Below are 12,098 nucleotides of genomic sequence, written 5' to 3'. Positions count from 1 at the left end.
AAATGGACACTCTCTCTCTGTCTCTCAGGTGAGTGTCTCTGTACCTGTCTGTGTGAGTCTGTGTATGCCAGCTTCTTTCTATGAAGAAGAAAGAAATTAGACCATTGTCAGCCTTTCTGTTTCTTATAAATACCAACAGTCTCAGAGAGATTCCCTGCAGCTCCATAATAAATGTTCCCAGTCCGTCTGCTGCGGTCATGAGACGAATCTTGTGCGTGGAAGTGTGTTGATACTGTACGCGAGCCAACTGTGTGCCCTGTCAGGGCCTGTTGTAAGACAGTGATGTTTGAATAATGCTGGTGAGCAGGCAGAACCAGGAGCACGTGCCCACACACACACACACACACACACACACACAGAGGGAACAAACCGAAAAGGGAAAAAAAAAAAAAAAAATCGACCCAATCAGGAAGTGTCAAAATACTAGTTTGCAAAATTGGTTGGTTTTTTTTTTTCCCTTCAGCGGCACCAAACTAAATCAGTTCATTTAATCCTGAGAGTCAAATCTTCTTATCAGCTTCTACAGTCTGCAGATTCCATGTGTTTGTCGTCCCGAGTGGCTTTTTTTTTCCTTCTTTCTTCCCCCCCCCCCCCCGCTGATGTTTTTGTGGCTCTCGCTGATGGCTCAGTGGATGATATCGATTCTTCTTTCCAAACCAAACCACCGAATGATGAAAGCCGAGTGAAGCCACATGGGCTTCAACAAGCTGTCAGACCTACTGATTATTTTAGGTCGCACTTTCAGGATCTTACAAGTTATCTGTAATGCAGTTTTAAATTCTGTCCGTCCAGGTTTTCAGGTACTTTAAAGGCTAGTGTATTATAGACTATTTAAGCATCTTTAGGGATGTTTTATGCAGATTCAGAGACAGTCAGACTACTGGTGTTTTTTTTTTTAGTTAGAACTGACAGATAATATACAGGGAATGCATTAAGATCTGCATATGTGCAAAAGAGGCGGTGGTCTCCTTGGGGTCAGTAATGGGAACAAAATAAGTGCCAGTCTTCCCCTTATTCCCGTGTTGACAAAAATGATCTTGCCTTGGAGGGGACTTCAGAGGATGAAAAAAATGGTTCTGACTCTGTGACCGTTTCCACGTAATACTGGCCGTAACAGACCGGAGTGATGTTTTTAAGATCTCATGCATGTCGTAAATGCCTGACTGATTTGATAAAGAGCCACTGGGAATATTTCTTATCGCAGATGAGCTTCCTGACGGCAGAGTGCAGGCCGGCTCGGTATTCCCACGCTCCGCTCATCCCGGCAGGCAAAACACCATCACTGATAGCAAAGAAGGGGCAAAATTATTAAATAATTCTAAGTCTTGACAATTTTTTCATCACGTCCTATTATGACTAAATACAAAAATAGTCACCCGCCATCAGAGCTGTATTTCTACTATACATAACTTTAAGCTATTAATTCTATGCCAGAGAAATGCTTCCATAAAGTTTTTCTTCTTGTTTTGTCTCTTTGTTGTTGTACCCATCAATTATAAGATGCTTTAAATCCTATATCCTCCACTGAATTGTTGTTTTTACTCGATTCAACGCAGAAATCTTTGGAAACCTAATTTCGGGAAGAAACCTTTTCCTCGATTCTGCAGTCGATCTCGTCGTCGTTCATATACTGAAGTGCACTTTGTCATATTGCCGTCATGGGACGCTGCTATAGAACAGAAAGCACGCCGGCGGTGGCTTCCTGCGGATCAATAATGTAAAGATCGATGGGCCCTGTGAGGGTCCGGTCTGAGGGGAATTTCCAACGTAATGCCACTTCGATTAGAATTTGCCAGCTTCATTAAATTTCACCCTTGAAGCACAAAAAAAAAAAAAAAAACACAAAACAGCGCCACATAATTTCGGATTCGGTCAAACCGTTCAGGTTTTAGGCGCATGAATAACGTGGAGATGATCTCACTCAAACGGGCAATAAAGTACCAATCAAAACATCACAGGTCAGGAGCTCAAATTGCGAACTGGCATTCAGGGCAACGTGATCAATGTAAGGACGTGGGTTTATGTGTTTGTTTTGTCTAATCTTTCCGACAGTGTCATTTCTTTGTCTTCTAATGCCTGCAGGTCTCTGAGTTGTATGATGACGTGCTGAACTTCTGTGTTGGCTTTGAAAATGTCAGTAAAATCAAATGAAGCTTACAGGAAATGAGAGAAACTAATCCGTGAAAATCTGGCTCAAAAGGTTTGGATGTCTGACCATAAATAACAATAATAATAATAATAATAATAATAATAGTAATTTTAAAAAAAAAAAAGATCCCTGAGCTGTTGAAACGAACATTACAGTGCAGAAATATCATAGTTACAACAAGTCAGCCTGTGCTAATAAATAAGTGTTTCAGTTGGCTTTGAGCAAAAGAAAAGCTGCTTCTTTGTGTGTGTGTGTGTGCGGTGGACTGTTTAAATAACTACAGTAGGTGGTCCTGCATTGACAGCAAGATAAAAAAATAAATAAATAAAAAACGCTGCTACAAATAAAAGATCAAACCTGGAGGAGGTCAAACTGAAGTTAATGAAAATATTATTTATACCCCACTCCAAACTAATCATAGATATTAACATGGTGCTATTTATCACTGTTTGTCCACTCCCTCCCTGCTTCCTCCATCTCCCTTTCTCCTCTGCTTTTCCTCTGATATCTTTCCACGTCAAACTTCCTCTCGCTTTCGCCCATAAATATTGATAGATCTCTCCTTATCTCACCCGTTTCTATTTTAATTTGTTTTGCCGCGTCTACACACCCTCGCTAACCTCTCTGCTCCCTATTGGCCGACAACAGAATATCAGAGCTTCTGCAAACAGCTCACAGCTGGGGTTAGGGTTAGCTCCAAACAATTTGTAACTGATCAAGTCTTGGTACGTTTGAAAAATGTGGATATTTTCCGTGTTAAAACAGACTAATTCATTCCTCAGCTATCCGGTGAAGTCTAGTATGTCACAGAAAGAAATTCCTCAAAATCCCCTTTCCTGTATGGCCGATAGAAAGTTGTAGAAAAAGACAAAAGTATTGCAGGAATTCCTTTGTTTGTGACACTGGTTTCACATGCAGGCAGCCTGACGCTGCTCCAGCGATGTGTTTACTCGGAGCGATGATGGATAACAGAGGCCAGTTCAGTAACTGTGTTGGGCTTCAAATACTGCCACGACAACTCATGACTTCTTTAGTAAACAGAAGTGAACAGAAGTATTCGGAGCCTTCAGCCCTGCAGAGCATTGATCCTCGCTCGGGTGGAGGAACAGAAGCTCTCAAACCATCTGTTCATTATCATTTCAACCCTTTATTCATTTCTTTTTGGCATGTGAAAGCATAATTTGCTAGCTGTGGGTCAAATCACTCCTGCCGTTGATACAATGCATTTCTGTGCTATTTTTTTGCTTCCCGTGCTAAAAAGTCTTTTCAAACTAACTTCGGTGAATCAGAAAGTTTAGGCAACAATGAACTTGCGGGGCAGATAAATGGGCTTTTAAAAAAAAAAAAAAAAAATTACTCTATATGATGAGGAAAATCTCTCTTCTTCCTTTCTCCAAGATGAAAGACTAATTTTCAGAGTCTGAACAGCAGTAAACAAAACATCAGCAGAGAAACACTCCGCTGAGCCCGATACAAACGACGCTGTTACTCCAACGATGTCGTGTATGGTTTTCTCACTTATCACAATATGCGTGTGTGTGTGTGTGTGTGTGTGTGTGTGCTACAGAGGTTGTACACACCTAAAAAAGCAGCTATTCATCACACCAAGTAAAAAGAGAAAACCCCATTATTCATACAGTACATCAGTGTGTGTTTGGAGATCAGCATGCAGCAGCACACTCAAGTGATTTATCTGCACCTGTTTACACTGACCACTCCACCCCATCATGTGTGTGTGTGTGTGTGTGTGTGTGTGTGTGTGTGTGTGTGTGTGTGTGTGTGTGTGTGTGTGTGTGTGTGTGTGTGTGTGTGTGTGTTGGTTGCAGCCTTTCTGAAGGACACAGCGACACAAAATGCGACAGCACATCTACTCGCACCTCCTCGATCAAAAACACACACACACACACACACACACACACACACACACACACACACGCACACACGCACATTCAACATCTACGCGGTGGCCTCATCTGTGTTTGTGGATTCTCTATGGAACGGATCCAGACCCAGACATTAACGCTACTGATTTAATAACTAACTTAAATGAATTATAGTTCAGTTTTGCTGGCCCACACGTGCGTTTCTTTACAAGTGGTGTCCAGCCAATGCCCTGCAGGCTCTTATTGTTTTGATTACAAGTCAGTCAAGAGAAGAGGAAATAAATTATATTTGTACAAAGATTTTTCAGAAGCCCTCAGAGTTGCTCAGACAAATTAATTCTATTAGATTGTATACTGCATTAATTTGAGATTTTTTTTATATTTTTTTATTTTTTTTTACTAATACTCTGATGGATGACAAATAAAAAAAATCTTCACTATGCTATCGTTTATAGCAGCAATAAAGGATTCTGCCACACACTACTGTTGGTACATCGCTGCCCACACCAGTACATGCTGAAACACAACACTATTAATTGGCCCTGAGTCTCTGTGTGTGTGTGTGTGTGTGTGTGTGTGTGTGTGTGTGTGTGTGTGTGTGTGTGTGTGTGTGTGTGTGTGTGTGTGTGTGTGTGTGTGTGAGCTCAAGCAGGAATGTAAAAAACAAAAGAGAGATTTTTGTCATTAACCACACCGGTTACCACATACGCCCCGTTTTGACAAGAGAAGAGAGCTGTCAGGGCTCATCGAGGGTGACACGCACGCACACGCACGCACACACACACACACACACACACACACACACACACACATTCTCTCTCTAATCGAGAACATAAGCGCTGCAGGACATTCCTGAGGAGCAGAGACGGAGGAGGATGTTTACCGGGTCGTACACGCGGAGACCGAGAGGAGCACACGGAGAGGAGGATGTTTTATCTGCAGTAGCTTCATATGCAGTCGGGAAACTCTCCAATTAAAGCCGAGTTTGAACCTAAACACACCCGAACACACCCAGCAATGGCCCCCATTTTCTCCCCAACAGTCCTCCAACAATATTAAAAAAAAAAAAAAAAAAAAGGCAGTTTTTGCATTGCCTCCTTATTGATCCAGCAAAGAGCTTTTAATGGCAGCAGATGTCATTAACTGCTGCCTACAGAAGTGTGTAAGTGTGTGTGTGTGTGTGTGTGTGTGTGTGTGTGTGTGTGTGTGTGTGTGTGTGTGTGTGTGTGTGTGTGTGTGTGTGTGTGTGTGTGTGTGTGTGTGTGTCTGTTACTGTAATGGGGGACTGCAATCCTAGACGATGATATTTAGAAACAACAGTCATTAATGAATCACAGACAACCACTCAGATACTTCCCCTGCTGGGTTTCATGTTTCCGTCTCGGGTGTCTGAAATCTCTGAAGCAACAAATGTCCCTTCGACGGGGGATGAAGTCGACGACGTCCACTCACCGACGCTCAAACTGAATTTGATGAAACCTTTTTATCCTGACGTTTAATTTTTTTTTTATTATTATTGCACACAACATTTTGTTTTTGTTTCTTTTTGTCTCTACTAAAAGTTACTTTGGATGAGGATCAGAGATTTTGATGAAGGCCAGATCAGAGACTGATAAGGTTCAGATTCTTGAGCACCACAGTTACCGGACCGTCGGAGCCAGATGCATGAATCTCTACGTAAATTCAAAGTTCTGTCTATCTATTTTTTTTTTGCCAGATTTAGACAGCTGTGTACGCGTTACGAAGTTCTCCATACCTGGCTGATATACACAGCTCGGGCTACTTACAGCAGCAGACATAGGTGCAGACATCTTTAACCGACATAAATAAATGTCAGAGAGATGATTCATAATTTTGGGTTTCACCAGGTTGATGAGAAATAAAAAAAGGATCTAAATTAGGTTGAAATGTGCCTTTAGATTTGAAATCAGTCGACACTGTTTGTCTACATTGTTTAGCTAATGAGCAAAATATCCTTGGTTAAGACTCATTCTTCCACGTCTACCTCGTCATATCAGCATATTCTGGTCTGTAGTGACGGCAGCACATAATCAGCTGTCGGAGGATGGAGCGACCGGTGCCATGGCGACCACTGCTAGAGAAAAGTGGGCGATTTTTTATTTCTACCTCAAAACTAAAACTTCAAAACCTGCTTTTTAACTCCGTTCACTGTACGATCTATTGACTCCAGTGTTTCTTGTCAAGCAGAAAGGATCTCGCCAACTTGTTTGGAAATGTTATAAGCCTCGCGTTCATGTTAAAACAGAGCAGCCTGGGAGTTTGGGAGCAGTCAGCTGACCTCTGGCAGAGCTCGCTGCTTCTTGTTTTGAACAGGACACCCTGTTTCTACTCTCTGAGGACTGGCAAAAATGCCGACCTCTGCTTTTCTTCATTCTGGGTTTCCTCCTCCTCCTCTTCCTCCCTTCTTTCCAATTAGTTTCCAATAAAAACATGTGCTTTTTAATCCTTGCCAAATTTAGAAAAGAGAGATCTCAATCTGTCGTGCTCTGTGATTGCAGCCGAGGGAGTGACATCAGTCCTAAAAAAACTAGAAAAACACAGGGCGAACAAAAACTCCAAAACGATAAGATCCCATCGCTGTTTGGGATGCTCTGTTGGTTTCCAAGTCTATTTCTGTCTCGTCGTTCGTTTTACGGGAAGCTCGGAGGAGAAGGAGCAACAGGATGGACTTTTAGACTCCTGCGGGACGGACGCTGCAGGTTGCAAACGTCCCGCAGGAGTCTGGAGCAGCATGGACAGCTCAGCAGAGTCTGTTGAACACCTCTGAGGCCGAGCGGGGGAAATATGTCCGCGTTTGGACAATTTAAGAGGTTTACTTCTCCACTTTTGAAACTTCAGCGCTGAGATTTACAGAAGCTGAAGTCAGCTTTCCTTCCCCACTTCTTCAAAACGTGATGTTCAGGCTTTCATTACGGGGGCCGCTTCGGTTTCAAACAAACCAGACCTTTTAATGAAGTGGTCGTTTTTAAGAAAGAACAATGGAGGAGATGTGAGATGAAAGGGGGAACCGAAAGGACCTCCAATAAAAGCCTGTCCCGCGTTATACAAGGTTTCAAACCGAGTTTCTCATACTCTATTTAAAGGAAAGAGGATGTGAGCTAAGTCAAACCCTGTTTTCTAGAAAATCTGCTTACATAACACATTATATAATTTGCAAAAGGAAATACCGGCAATGATGTATTTGGCAGAGGGGAGGAGTGGTAAACAAATTTCAGTTATGTTGGTAAAATGGTAAAAGGAGACGAGTGAATAAATATAAAAGACAATACGTGTTTACATTATTAACATCGCAGTAAGACCACTATCTCAGCCTCAACCCAACCGCACATAGGTCTCCATGGTGCTGCGTTCATTGGAAAGAAGTTGCTGCAGTACTGGCACGAATGAGCCGCAACCGATTCCAGAAATGACCGACGTTCTCGTGCCCCTAAAAATCAAACAGTGGCTGTAGGTGCACCAAAGCGCAACGAGGTTCGCCTGCAGCCCCGCAGAACGCGCTTGTGCTCACGGTGGGGAGCTCTTCCTTCAGTGCGTCGTCATAGCAACCGGATGACAACTTTCCTGCTGCCCTGTGGTTTTTAATCCTGGAAAGTTACACAGAATCCCCCAAAATAGCCAGAGACAGACTGTCCCAGGTGAAATGTAAAATGCACACGCTCACACTCACACACACACACACTCACACGGCCTTTGTTAGCCGGTCCATTTGGGTTTAAAAGGATTGCGGATTAGCAGCCAATAAGTGAATCACTGTGGGAAATGTTCTCAGTGAGAAAAATGAAAAGACTCATACTGACCAAAACTATTTCATATCGTAATATGACACATCAACAGTGAGGGATGGGAAGTGCAACACGATTCAATTAATGCAAACATGATCGATTATCAGTCAGTTCTGAGATACATATTGAGTTTAATGCAAATATAGAATTTTTCAGCCAGATATTTTAGATTTTTAGCTTACAACATATAACAAATATTAACTTCGACAGGGACATGAATTTTTCCAGCCTACACGTAACTGATCACTTAATCGACTCAAGATTTTCATCCGTTTGATCTCCTGATCATAAACAGCAGCTCCCACATTCCCCTGAAGTTGGACTTGGGACTACATTATCAAATTCCAGGCACGATTGCACTGACAGGGCTGATGAGAAACTAAAGAAAACACGGCACACGGATCCGAGAGAAGAAAAACTAAAACCATTTGACTGCAGGTGAATTAACAGAGTGGCTGTCTGCCTGGTTTTCTCTCACACACACACACACACACACACACACACACACACACACACACACACTGGAGCTTTTGTTCGCCGTTCCAATAGGTGCTAAAAGACGATGGAGGTGGGAGAACATTTTCTTTGTATCGTGGTCGACAACAAGAAACACCGATGACATCCATCTGTCTCAAACTAAAACTACACAGGAAGAAGGTACACAAAGCTCAAAGCTTACTCCTGCACAAGTCATTTCCTCTTAGCAGTATCACTCTGGACCTACCCAAGTCACAAAATATCGCTGAAAACATAAACAAAAGTCCAACAACAATCATAATTGTAACACATTTACACTGAAATAACTTGATATTATTACAATAGTAATTGTGTAAACGTGTTAGTACGTCTACCTTTACCATACATTTAAAATCAGTCCAACGCTTAGGGAGATCTGTATTAACATTTTGTTTTGTCAGCCCTTTGAAATCAAATGTGATTTCTTGTGAAAAACCAGGAGCAGGAGACATTTTTCTGCTACTAAATTCCGTAGAGGAAAGTGGGGATATTTGTTTGGCAGTAAGACACTGAAAGTTATGAAGCGTTCGCCGCTCTGCCAAGCACCACACAAAACTATCCGAGGGTTAAACTAATGAACAAAGCGCGATCTGGCGTGTTCTGGTTCTAGAGAAGAAATACGCATCAAATCCTGTAAAAAAAAAAAAAAAAGAGACTTACTTTTCAAAAGTATTCTCTCCTTCTCACCACACACCCACAGAAAAACACCAAATTTCCTGACATCCTCTTCTCTACGGCCGCCTAGTGTAATTCTCTTCCCAGAATTGTGTAACGAAAAACCCAATAAAAGCCTCTTTAGATGGCTCTCTGCTGGATGTCTCCGTCTCTCACACACACACACACACAGACGGTATATCTGCCACAGTCAAAACAAGCCGCGAAAACCACAACATACACTAGCTATGAAGATGTACACACTCTTGTCTTTCATGTACACTCAAGTCTTGAACCAGCAAATCGCTGTCTGAACGTTTGTCCACTTGATCTTGACGATATAGCCTCAGCGGTAAAACATCCATTAGTGTGTGTGTGTGTATATGCTTTACTCAATCACTGTTGCACTCTGTGTATAATCGCCTGCCTTTCTGAGTGCATTTCTGAGTTTGGGTACGAGTCTTCTGGACCAAAGACAGACAGACGGAGACGAATTACTTTTACGCGGCCGTCGGAGACAAACAACAAATTAAAAATCCGGTTTTTTTGGGGGGGGGTAAATCACACCTGTATATTGTCCCTAATAATATTGTTGGCTCCCCCTGTTTACTGTTTAAACGTATAACACATCACCCGCTTCTAACTCTGATCAATAATTTAAGTTGGAGCACTTTTTAAACATTTAAATAAAAACCGATAAATCCAATTGTTGCACGTTCACGCAGGTGTCTGATACGCTGTTAGGCTGGACTCACCAGACTTTTAATGCACGTATAAAAATGGGCGGTAATAAAGTAAATTACCAAAATAAATGAGGGCAAAATGAATCCGTTAACCTGCCTCAGTTTCAGAGGCCCGGTGTTGCTCATGTCGGCTCACTGGGACACTTTAATGTTGTTTTAACACCAGTGCTTTATGAGAAGGGGAAATGTCTGCAGTGGACAGCAGGCCCGTATGAAGATGTAAATTACACCACTTTAACAGGTCTGGTCAAACCTACAGAGAGCTGACGGGGATTTGAATCAAGAGCAGGGGTCTAACGAGACAGTCCGTCGTCAAACTGTACGGTGCAGATGCAGCCAGGTGTTGTGCAGCGTGAGTCTGTGACATCACAGTCCTCAGCAGTCGTGACCAGTTTTCAGTGACTTCATTTCCCAGAGACATGACATTCAAAAGTAATCAAGACTGTAAAGACTCATCAGGGTGCCCTTTACGGCTCACTCTCCTTTTCCCCGATGGCACAGAGACAGGAAGCGGGACCCGGCCGTTCCCGTGGCGACGCAGTGTGTTACCAAAGGTAGCTGGACAATTCTCAGCAGCGACATCCGGAGCTGATTAATAAAACATATCGATATAGATGCAGCCCTCACGTTCACACTCATACATTTGTCATGACTGGACACGGACTTCCTGAGTAATGACCTCAGAGATGACCCACCGATGACCTCAGAGATGACCCACCGATGTTGTTTGTTTTTTTCCCCTCAAGAGAGAAAATAAAATGGAAAAGTGATGTCAAACACATCAACTCAAAGTCATTTTAAAATGAAATTAATGAGCTCGTTTTTCCACTTTTCCACACTTCCTGCTTATTATTCTTATAGACTGCATTCCTATTTCTATCTTGCTGTGCGCCAGTTCATTAGAAAATGTACGACAGAACTAAAAGATAAAAAAGGAGAAAGACCAATAAAGACCGTTAGCTCAACACTCTTCTTTGTTGCAGGCTCGTAAGGAAGTCAGCATTGCGACAGATTTCAAAACTACAACGCAGAAACCGTTTAATTGCCACACCCTGAATCATATTGTTCCCAGGAATCTCTGGACAAATTGGGCACCAGAGTTCAACCCATCCGAACAGCTGTGATACACAAATACATCCTGGCATGCTCCGAGGCCCCCCCGAGGGTGCCAAATCTAGCAGAGGTTTTTATGTTTATTGCAAACAAATCCAACACGGATCAGAGGAGAGGAGGAGAAAGGTCCTGTCCTGAAAAATAGAAAATCTCAAAGCGACTGGATGAAAGGAGAATCATTATTGTGTTACGTAGAGAGCAGCTAAACAGACTGTTAGATTGTAAGACACTAGCATTGGGGGTTAAAACTCCTCAAAAGGGGTCAAGAGGTGAACGCGAGAGGTCACAAAAAGAAAAACACACTCCTGCCACACAAATTTAGAGTCTTAGTTTGTGTAATATTTGTTTTCCACTGGTGGGATATCATAGTTTAACATGTCTAGGCTACTACAAACCGTTTACTTTGACGGGGATTACTAAAAAAAAACATTTAGCTTTCCCGCATGACGTGCGAGTGCACCGCTTCGTTCGCCGCACGGGAAGTAATCGCTTGTTCCGATTCTTTTTCAGACGTGCGTAGCGTTTCTCGGAAAGGTGCCCGTAAGGTTCGTTTATGTTCCAGTCAAAGTCTGACGGACATTGCAGTGCCATGCGGGTACAAACACACACACACACACACACACACACACACACACACACACACACGCTGCTCTCAGAGGCAATGTTTAAAAGTGCAGTTACTAGTCTGTGCTGACAATGCCATATAAAAGCCAGCGCAACAGGCCTTTTACGAGTTAAGGGCACAGACACGAGCAATCTGTCAAGACATCGATCACAAAACAGGCAGAGAAACTCACAGTGTTCAGCTGCACAGCTCGGACTTGATGTCGCCGCATGCGTGCTCGCGGCCCGCAGCCCACACGCACCAAGTTCATGAAACGGTACGAGCAAGGGTTCAGATTGTTGTGGGCGCACTCAAATCAAATCGGAAACAGTCGCTGTTCAGAAATGTACAGTTTCAGACCAATCAGAGGAGGACTGAACAATTGATGATGTGTGCAAATTACTGCAAAAACAACACAAAAGTCCTGCGTTCAAACTTTTTTACTTCAGATTGTAGGATTCGGGGGCATCTATCATCAGAAATGGAATGAAGTATCCAAGCCTAACTCTAATCTACGACCCACAAAGTGGCTAGAGCAGGTTGCCCACTCATCAAAAGGCTGGAGGTTCAATCCTGAAGCGAGCACCTCACGCGGCGTCTCCGGGCGTGAGAATGGGGAAACGGTGTGAAGCG

Source organism: Brachyistius frenatus, unplaced genomic scaffold, assembly GCF_029030835.1.
Source record: "Brachyistius frenatus isolate BFR_SWC_R1_liver_20210118 unplaced genomic scaffold, ASM2903083v1 Contig_112, whole genome shotgun sequence".
Classification (NCBI taxonomy): domain Eukaryota; kingdom Metazoa; phylum Chordata; class Actinopteri; family Embiotocidae; genus Brachyistius; species Brachyistius frenatus.
Note: the sequence above shows the minus strand (reverse complement) of the source record.